The 9632-nt window shown below is 39.6% G+C and overlaps 1 protein-coding gene across 2 annotated transcripts in view; it reads right to left on the bottom strand.

The window, feature by feature from the left end:
* IGF1 (insulin-like growth factor 1 (somatomedin C)) overlaps window positions 1-9632 on the bottom strand; it is a 94070-nt gene that overhangs the window by 11351 nt on the left and 73087 nt on the right. The gene's annotated exons all lie outside the window — the stretch shown is intronic.

Below are 9632 nucleotides of genomic sequence, written 5' to 3'. Positions count from 1 at the left end.
GAAGAAGAAGAAGAAAGAACAACTGCTGAAGGATACTGTCCTTCGCTGGAAAGACATATTTATGTTGCCTTTAATAGTCCTGAGGATGTTGTAAAATACTTTAGGGTTCAGGGCAGCTTAGACTGTTGATTTTATGGGCAGCTGTTTGTGTTACATTTTTAAATTAAAAAAAAAAGTTTAAGCACACTATCTTTCCCAAAGGGAGTTGATTTTAGAATTGCTGAAATATTCAAATGTTGTGGTATTTAACAAAGTAAACACCAGATTCTAGCAATTTCACTGATAATGAGCTAAAGATTCAGCACATTCTTACCTAAAAAACTGGACTTGATTAGTCTTTTTCCTCTTGAAGCTCTCCAACTACTGTTGTTTCACCTAATATACAGTTTATGCTAGAAAATGTAACCAGTGTGTGCTGACATTTCTACACCTCCGGAAGAAGAGGTAAGCCCAGGGTTTTACCTTTGGTGTCATTTCAATGCAATAGCAATGAGTTCACAGGGTTAGTAGGAAAGGGTGTTGCCTCTTCTACTCATTCTTTGTATGTGTGACAAATCTGGGCAGAACATTCAAATGCTATGTTCTGAATTTTCCTCCTCACTGAATTGAGAGAAATTTGGGAAGTTTGGAAGGCTCTTCTGAACTTTTGGGATGAACAAAATAACACTATGACAAGTAAAAGTGATTTGCATCTGTTTGAGGTTGATGGGAGCTTTCACCCTATAAAAGTAAACATGCAGTGTGCCAACTAGTGCTTTTCCAAGGCAGAAAACATGAAACCGTAACTCATGTGTGAATACAGTCTTAAAAAATCAGAATTGCCATATTGTGCCAAAAGCACCTCTATCTCCATCCCAGCATTCTTTGGAAGAAAGGAACAAGTATCATTATTCACACAGAGAGAAACCAGGGCAATCAACGATGGCCTGGGCCAACCAAAAGTGATAAAATACTAATGACCATGTTCTACTTTATTGATGGGTTCCTATTTTTCATCTTGTCTAGTCCTGAAATGCCCTGTGAACTCTTTCACATATCATATTGGCACCGTAACTGCACATTTCCAAGTCTACAACTGTCAATGGATTAGGATTCTGCACCCAACCGTTCACTTACCATGGCTCTTAATCACTCACTGGAATTACTGCATTGCCATGTTGTTATTGACAGTTGTGAAAACTGCTGTTAAGTGCCATCAAGTCTGTTTGTAAAATAGCAATCCTGTATAGGGTTTCTGAGGATCAGCTGGTGAGTTTGAACCACCGACCTTTCAGTTAGCAGTCTAATGCTAGTCCTATGGTGCCACACCAGGACTCCACATCATATTATCACAAATGGCAGCGCTTGGTCATCTTTGGTTACTTAATCTCTTAATACTAGCCAGACAGAAAACTCCATGTAGGCAACATATATACATTTTACACAGAATTTGGTGGAATGTTTGGTATATGAATTCCAGATTGGAAGCCTCAGCCATCTGACCTGTTTGATCTTGATATAACATTTCTTGGTCTCTCTTTGAAAACTTTGGAGCTATTTTATTAGGGAGTCGCTGCCAAGATGCTCAAGCTTTTACAGGTATTGCTCTAAACATCTCACCTTCCTATGGACATTTTTAGCATGCAAGTTAGAGGGGCAAAAGAGGACAGTAAATAAATGAATGTATGCCCCTTTCTCTGACCCAAAGGGGAAGAATGTATATGCCAGAGAAGACAGATACAGTTATAAGTTTATGGTTATGGAAGGGGGAATAGGTGTATGAAGCATTTGATACTTTTTACTTTTAATCCCAAATCTCTAATAAATGTTGTTGTTCTTAGGTGCCATTGAGTCAGTACCAACCCATAGTGACCTTGTGCACAGCAGAATGAAACACTGCCCGATCCTGGGCCAACCTCACTACTGTTGCCATGCTTGAGTCCATCGATGTTGCCACTTGGCCAATCCATCTTGTTGGGGGTCCTCCTATTTTCCTCTGACCCTCCCTCCACCTTACCAAATATGATATCCTTCTCCAGTGGCTGCTCCCTCTTGACAATATGTCCGAAGTATGAGAGGTGAAGTTTGGCCATCCTGGACTCTAAGGAGCACTCTGGCTGCACTTCTTCCAAAATGGATCTATTGGTTCTTTTGGCAGCCCATGGCACTTTCACTATTTTCCTCAACAATTCAAAAGCATCAATTCTTCTATGGTCTTCCTTATTCATTGCCCAGCTTTCACATGCATATGAAGTTATTGAAAATATCATGGCTTGGGTCAGGCAGACCTTAGTCCTCAAGCTGACATCTTTGCTCTTCAACACTTTAGAAAGGTCTTGTGCAGCAGATTTGCCTAATGTAATGCATTGTTTGATTTCTTGACTGCTGCTTCCATGAGTGTTGATAGTTGATCCAAGAAGAATGAAGTCCTTGACAACTTCAATCTTTTCTCCATTGACAAGAATGTTGTTTATTGGTACAGTGGTGAGGATTTTTGTTTTATTGACATTGAGATGTAATACATACCGAAGCATGGAATAGTGGTAGGAGTCTGATGGATGCATTCAGCCTGGATTGTGGTAGGTCCAGAATTATTCCTAGAAATTTCCAAAGCTGCAAATTGGTTCTAGAAGAGTTGCTGGTTTTGTAGCCTGTGCCTCTCTACAGACCAGGTAAGAAGTGGTTGAAGTCTCTTAGTTCTTTGAAGATAAAGTTGTAAGAAAGCCAGTGTTTCTCTACTCAGCCAACAGTGTTGCTTTTATTTGCTGAATTTTTAATTTAGGACCAGGATCAAGACCTATGAAAAGACACAGGAATTGTGCAGTGTCTCCTGAATGATGATTAGTTACAATAGGGGAATTTACCTTCACTGAAAGAGAAACTCTGGTGGCTCAGTTGTTAAGTGTTGGGCTGCTAACTCTAAGGCCATTGGTTCAAACCCACCAGTAGTTCCTTGGGAGAATGATGAGGCTGTCTGCTCCCATAAAGACTTACAATCTCAGAAATCCTATGGAGCAGTTCTACAATGTGTGTCCTATGAGTTGGAATCAGCTTGGTGGTAATGGGTAGGAGAGAAAAAGTCAATAAACTGTATTCATCTATAATTCCAGAAAGCTATTGCCCCAAATTCCCACTGGGTGCAACAGTGCTAGAACACAAAATGGCACACAGAGAGGGAGAGACAGAGAGAGAAAGGAAAGAGAAGACTTGCTTTCTTCCCAAGGTAAACCTTCACCTAAAACGGGATTCATACAGATAATTGCAAATTCTTAATTACCACAAAAGCCTTTAGAATGAAAATCAATTAGATGTACTTTTAGGATTCTGTTATCTATCAAACTTGGGCTTTTTCAAAAGAATTTTATTTGACCAGTGGTTCTTAAAATTATAAGCATATTAGTTAATAAGAGACTCTGTAATGCTTTTGAGTGTCTTTACTCATCTGGAAATAGCTCATTGAAGTTGTAACTGAGTTCTTAGTACGGTGAGGACTTTCTTAACAGCTTTCTAGAAGTACCTGACAAGGACTCCTGGATTCATTGCCCCATGCCTCTCATCATTTGCTGCTGTTCTCGATGCTCATTTCTCTCTTTTTGAGTTTAAAAGTTAAGTTTCTATCTAAATCATCTCATTTGGTTGCTGTGTAAAAATGGAGTAGCGCTAAAGTCATAAGGTATGGCATTCAAGAGGTGGTCAGAACATGGAGGAAAGAGAAGGGGCTTTGCTTGTTGCGAACCCGTTTCTTTGCCTCTGTTTCCACCCTTATATCCTAACAGTATGCACATTTGAAGCTATATGAGGTTTTTTTTTTTTTTTTGTTTTCAAGAGATGTTTGAAAGAAGATCAAATGCTGTGAAAGGCACTAGATCGGCAGCCCTAACAACTGAAGTGTCCCGGAAGCCGTGTGAGCCCGGAACTATTCCACATTTTTATTTATTTTGGCAATTTTACTTAAACCTAGCAAGAGCTGGAGTTCATGCTACAATTAAATTTTCCCCAGGCACCCTGAAATAAAAACACATATTACATTTGATTTTAACTGGTTGAGAAAAATGGTGGTTTTCTGAAAGTTTGTTCTATGACCTCAAAATAAATGCTAATGGTTCCTCATGTGGGAGAGCTGAGCTATCGTTTAAATTGGAATTAATCATGGAACCAAGGGCTCTCTGCATTGGAAGGGATTTTAGGTCATCTAGTCCTCTTCTCCTATCGTATACTTGAGTGCATATTAATACATCACTGAGAAGTGTTGGCAAGTGATATGCAACTCAGTTCCAGGTGAAGAAGTCTGTATTGTTCTCAGATGACTATTTTCAGAACTAGATAAAATAATATTAGCTAATACTTTACTATGTGCCAGCCATTATTTGTAAGCAATATAATATACATTTGTTTACATATACATACACACACATACATATATGTATAAATGTATGTGTGTATAAAGCCTTATAACAATATTCTCAGGCAGATTCAATCATCACCCTGATTCAACAGATGAGGGAACTGAGGCACAAGGACATCACGTGATTTTCCCAAGGCCACACAGCAGGTAAGTGACAGAGGCAAAATATGAACCCAGGGAGTCTGATTCTGTATTCTTAATGGCTACACTTCACTGACTCTCAAATCTTTGTCACTGTTCTTGATGCCTAGTATAGAGGCTTACACATTGTAGGGTTATCAATAAAAACGATTTCAACAAGTTTATTTCAAGATTATGATCTCTTTCCATATTCCAGTTAGTTTCACACATACTCATCAATTTGGCCGAAGCATTGGAGTGGAAACAGTAGACTTTTAAGTGATGATTATTTTGCCTATTTCAAGAAAGCATTAAGAGGACTAATAAGTTAGTTCCAGGGAGTCAGTTTTGACTCATAGTGACCCTGTATAGGGTTTCACAGGCTTTAAAATCTTTTTGTGGGAGCAGAAAGACTCATCCTTCTCCCTAGGAGTGGCTGATGGCTTCGAACAACTGACTTTGTGGTTTGCAGCCCAGTGATTCTCCTAGGGAGTCATCATTTACTCCAATAGGTACATAGCATTTACTGTAAAGTAGTAATTTAATGGCCACCTGTAGGAGTGGTTCTTTGAGCAATTTGTTTAGGTTAGAGAAGGGGACACCAAACAAGAAAGTTTTAGGTTAAATGTAGCCTTCTGCTTTCCCCTTTTCACTATCCACTTGCCTCACTATCATATGCAGGACTAGAGGAATCATTTCATCTCAAAAATATAATTCATTTCCATGGTCTGTTTTTCTGTCTTCATTAGCTTGCCCATCTTCCAACCAGCATGATGGGACATAGATCATCAGGTGCATGTATTAGTACTTTCTAGAAAGGAGAAGATGGAAAAACAGATGCTTCTTGCTTTCTAGTTCTTATTATTCAGTACTCATACATAGGTCTTCAAGATCCATTCCAAAAGAAGTGTGCTTTAATGTAGAGTCTGGGAGTAAGCATGTATTAAATAAAATGTTTTAGTGTTGTTTTCTTCATCTTCTTTAGAAGACTTATTATATCTTTTCTTGAATTACGTTTCTCATTGGATATAATTTTAAGCTAGGGAAGACAGAGTGCTTTCTCACGACAACTTAAGCAAATCAAGAATTATAATTTGTCCAAAACCTTGAGTTTTGACATTTACTCAATAACAAATTAAAGAGTAGATAATATTGTAAGGGACTTTTCTATGGTCAGGAACTCTGAATTTTTCTGCTTGCTGAACTGTGGTCCCTTGAAAAGGCATCTATGTTTGCTATTTCCTCAAAAGTGATGGTCACAGTCGGACTGGACCTGGGCCTGAATCCAGTCCCAAAGCATGGATATCTTAGCAGGAAAACTCTGTCATCTTGTTCTAAGTAGGCTACCAGGTGAACTCTGGTAACAGTTTTGATTTGCTCTATCCTGATAAATGAGAATCCACTTTGTGTCTCTGTGTGGGAATAGTTGGCCCCCACCTGAGATTTTAATATGCTTCTGATTGGATCTTTCCCTACTGAGTTGAGACTTGGGCATCTCCATTGTATTCTAGGAATCTTGAGTTTTCAGACAATTATGGAAGAAGGAGAATGCTGAAGTAGATGGTTGGGGAAGGGCATGAAAGGGTCAGGCAGAAAGAAGGCTCCTTTATGCAATGGTGTCTTCAAAGTAGGGTTTGCAGAAGAGATGCATCATTGTAATCATCTCTCAGTGTAGTCATCTTCTTAACTTCACATGTAGTCATTTGCTTAGCTAAATACATTTGTCTTCCACTTTCTCTCAGCTTTTGTAGGTGAAAATCTACATGAGTTTGAATACTTTTTTTGCGTCATTATCTAGGGAAATCATACCAATTAAACCAAGGAGTCTTGAAGACCTAAATTCTATGATGCTACTTAACTTTTCTTTACTTCAAGGAAAAGCAAGTGTCCTTGTTTTTATTCATCTCCTTCCTTTAGGTAGAAAATATTAAACTAGTAGGAGACTATGTGGGGACTTTCCTGCACCATCTTTTTATTTGGGGAATCTTTCTTGGGCCATGTTGATTACGAGTTGTTCTTTACTGACTAGAAGGAGAGCAGCTTAGAACTCAAGTCTTTTTTCCAAGGCACCTCTGGGTAGAATCAAATCTCTAATCTTTTGGTTAGCAGTCAAGTATATTAACTGTTTGTACCACCCAGTGACTCCACCAATATCACATGGTTCTAATGTTGTATTTCAGATCTAGACATCTAGAGGTGTGTGTGTGTGTGTGTGTGTGTGTTTGTGCCTATAAGAGATAAAAAGAGGGAGCTATTTCAGGAGATGAAATCAGAAAGCAGTAGTCTACATCAGAATTCAAAGTGCAAAAGTGAAAAAAAAGGTCAGTGACCACCTCTCACAAGTTACCTCTCAGGCCATTAAGCAAATACTGGATGTCCTTTGACCTGAAACCTGGACTTGACTAAGAAATGTAGCCTCCAATGACATTTCAGGAAAGGAAAACTGGGAAATTTATGACACAATTCAGTCTTGCAGAGAATTGCGGGCTAATATTTAACCCTGGACTTAATTTAACATGGGTAATTCTTCTACAACAGATTCATATAATATTTAAATAAAACTATATATACACACATATATATGTATATATATGTGTGAGTGTATATATATAAGGAGCTCTGATAGCATAGTGGTTACGATTTGGGCTGCTAACCTCAAGGTCAGCAGTTCAAAACTACAGCTGTTCCATGGTAGAAAGATGAGATTTTCTGCTCCTGTAAAGATTTACAGCCTCAGAAATCCTATGCAGGGTTGCTATGATTTGGAACCGACTCCATGGTACTTAACCACCCCCACCATACACACATACACACACACGCCTTGATTTTTTTTATCTTAATTTTTTACTCTTATTTGGAAAAAAAAAAGTTTTTTGAGGGGGGCTATTGCTCTGGTAGTGTAGTGGTTATGAATTAGGCTGCGAACTTCAAAGTCAGCAGTTCGAAACTACCAGCTGTTCCATGGGAGAAAGATGAGGCTTTCTGGTCCCGTAAAGATTTACAGCCTCGGAAACCCTGTATGAGTCAGAACCGACTCCACGGCGCATATCAACAACAACGTTGTATTATGCTTGCCTCTTTTACTATTTCTATTCTACTTTTTTTTCATTCTTGACACTGTCTGTGGACTTCTTGGGCATTATGTTTTTCTCTTCCGTTTTCTCTACCATTTGTGAGCACATTCCACAGCATGTTTACTCCTCTTCCTTCCATCACATGTGCTCTCTTACTCCTCATTTTTTGTATCTTCATATCCCCTGTGGCATTTCCTGCTTTCCTTTCTGTTGTCTGTTTCCTCTCTCATGGTCTTTGCCTGAGTCTGCTTACTCAGTCTCTCCTCCATTTTCCTCTTTGGTCTCTGTGTTCAGACTTTCTAGCTCCAGTCTCCCTTCTCTGCGTTTTCTTCTGTCCTCTGATCTGTTGACTTGCTTCTGCCCCTTCCCTCTGCTCCCCTCCTGGGGTTTTCTTTGACCCACCTTTCCTTCTCCTCTGAGACTTCGTTGTTTTCTTTTTGTTGGATGGGGGCCGAGACTGTAAACATCACAAAAATAATCGCATTGAGAATAGGTGATGGGTCCAGTGGTGTCCCCGAAGGCAGAGCCTCTGAGTCTGGGCTCCATATGGTGTGAGGGACGGAGCATCAGCGCTGGAGATGTAGCTAAACCTCAGTCCCAAGACCCAACGTTTCAGATCTTTAGGTCTCCTTCAGACCCCCACCCCCTCCCTAACTAGACATCAAGAGGCTCTAGGTCACTTTGGAAAGAATTCACCTGCCTTCACTCCCACAGGTACACTTTCCCGCCATGTTCACCTAAAAGATTACTTCTGAGGTATTTGCGCTCTGCCTCCCGGAATAGATACTTTGTTCTTTCTGGCTCCTTCCCATCACCCAGGTTGGCTGCCTAGGGGCACATATCAGCTAAGTCCCCAAGTCCTCTTTCAAACTCAGCTACAGCTAAGGACCAGGAAGCAACCAAGGTGTCATTGTGAACTTCTTAGTCTCTCACCTCATGCTTTCTGCAAATGTTAGTGTTGGTTTCAAAGGTTAAAACTACACTGGCATTAAAAAAAAAAAAAAGAAAAGTCCCCGAGGAGATCTAAGCGAAAGCTATTTCTCTACTCATCCTGCCTGTCTTTTCCTCCTTTGCCTCCTCTATAGTTCTCACTCTTTCTACTTAATGAATGAACTAAAATTTTATTAATCACTTATTTTCATTTGGTCATTAATTTATTCACCCATTCAACAAAAGTTCACCATGTGCCTAATGGGCACCAGTTGTTTTATAGTTATTTTATATACTTCTGATGGTAGAAGTTCTAAGTGCTGTTTGAAATTTAGCTTTTAGAAAAAGATGCCTGGAGATTGTAATCCTTAGAAATTTCTAGGTGTTCTGAGAGCCAAGCAGAAATTCCTTTTTTAAATGTGAATTTCAATTAGTTCTCATTTTAGAGTTTTGTTTGCTTTTTTTTTTTTTTTAACTTTGTATGATCACAAAATGCTAGAATTTGAAAGGTTACATGTGTTGTTATTAATAGTAAAGGCAGATATTACTACTCATTCATCACTAAGTTTGTGCAGGCTCACCAAAAGCATAACCTATGCAGTAACCTGATGTGCTGGATTATTATCTCCATGTTACTGGTAAAACCAGAGGCATGGATAGGCGGTGTTATTTGCCCATGGGATCTTGGCTGGGGAGCGATGACCTCAGTTTTATCTGATACTAGTGGTTTAGTCACTGTTCTGCCATCTTCCTGACCACCAAGAGCAATGGGAGAGAGTATTTGCAATGTCAGAGGACCAAGCTGGACATCTGAGATAGGAATGGGGCTTTCTTAGCCTATAAACTTGGTGATTACCAATCATTGTTAAGTCCACTCTAACTCACAGTGACCCCATGTATGTCAGAGAAGTTCTTTACCTCAAAAGGTTTTCAGAAGTAGATCACCAGACCTTTCTTCCAATGCATCTCTGGGTAGACTCAAACCACCAACCTTTGAGTTAGAAGCCAAGCTAACCCATTGGCACCACCCAGAAACTCTAAACTGTAGGGGGTGATTTTTGTGTCACCTATCCCCCAATCTAAGATACAGATACCTGAGGAAGGCCAGAACCCCCCCCCCCCCC

This window comes from Chrysochloris asiatica, unplaced genomic scaffold (assembly GCF_000296735.1).
Source record: "Chrysochloris asiatica unplaced genomic scaffold, ChrAsi1.0 scaffold00160, whole genome shotgun sequence".
Lineage (NCBI taxonomy): Eukaryota > Metazoa > Chordata > Mammalia > Afrosoricida > Chrysochloridae > Chrysochloris > Chrysochloris asiatica.
The sequence above is the reverse complement of the archived record's forward strand: the minus strand, read 5'-3'. Positions and strand labels throughout refer to the sequence as shown.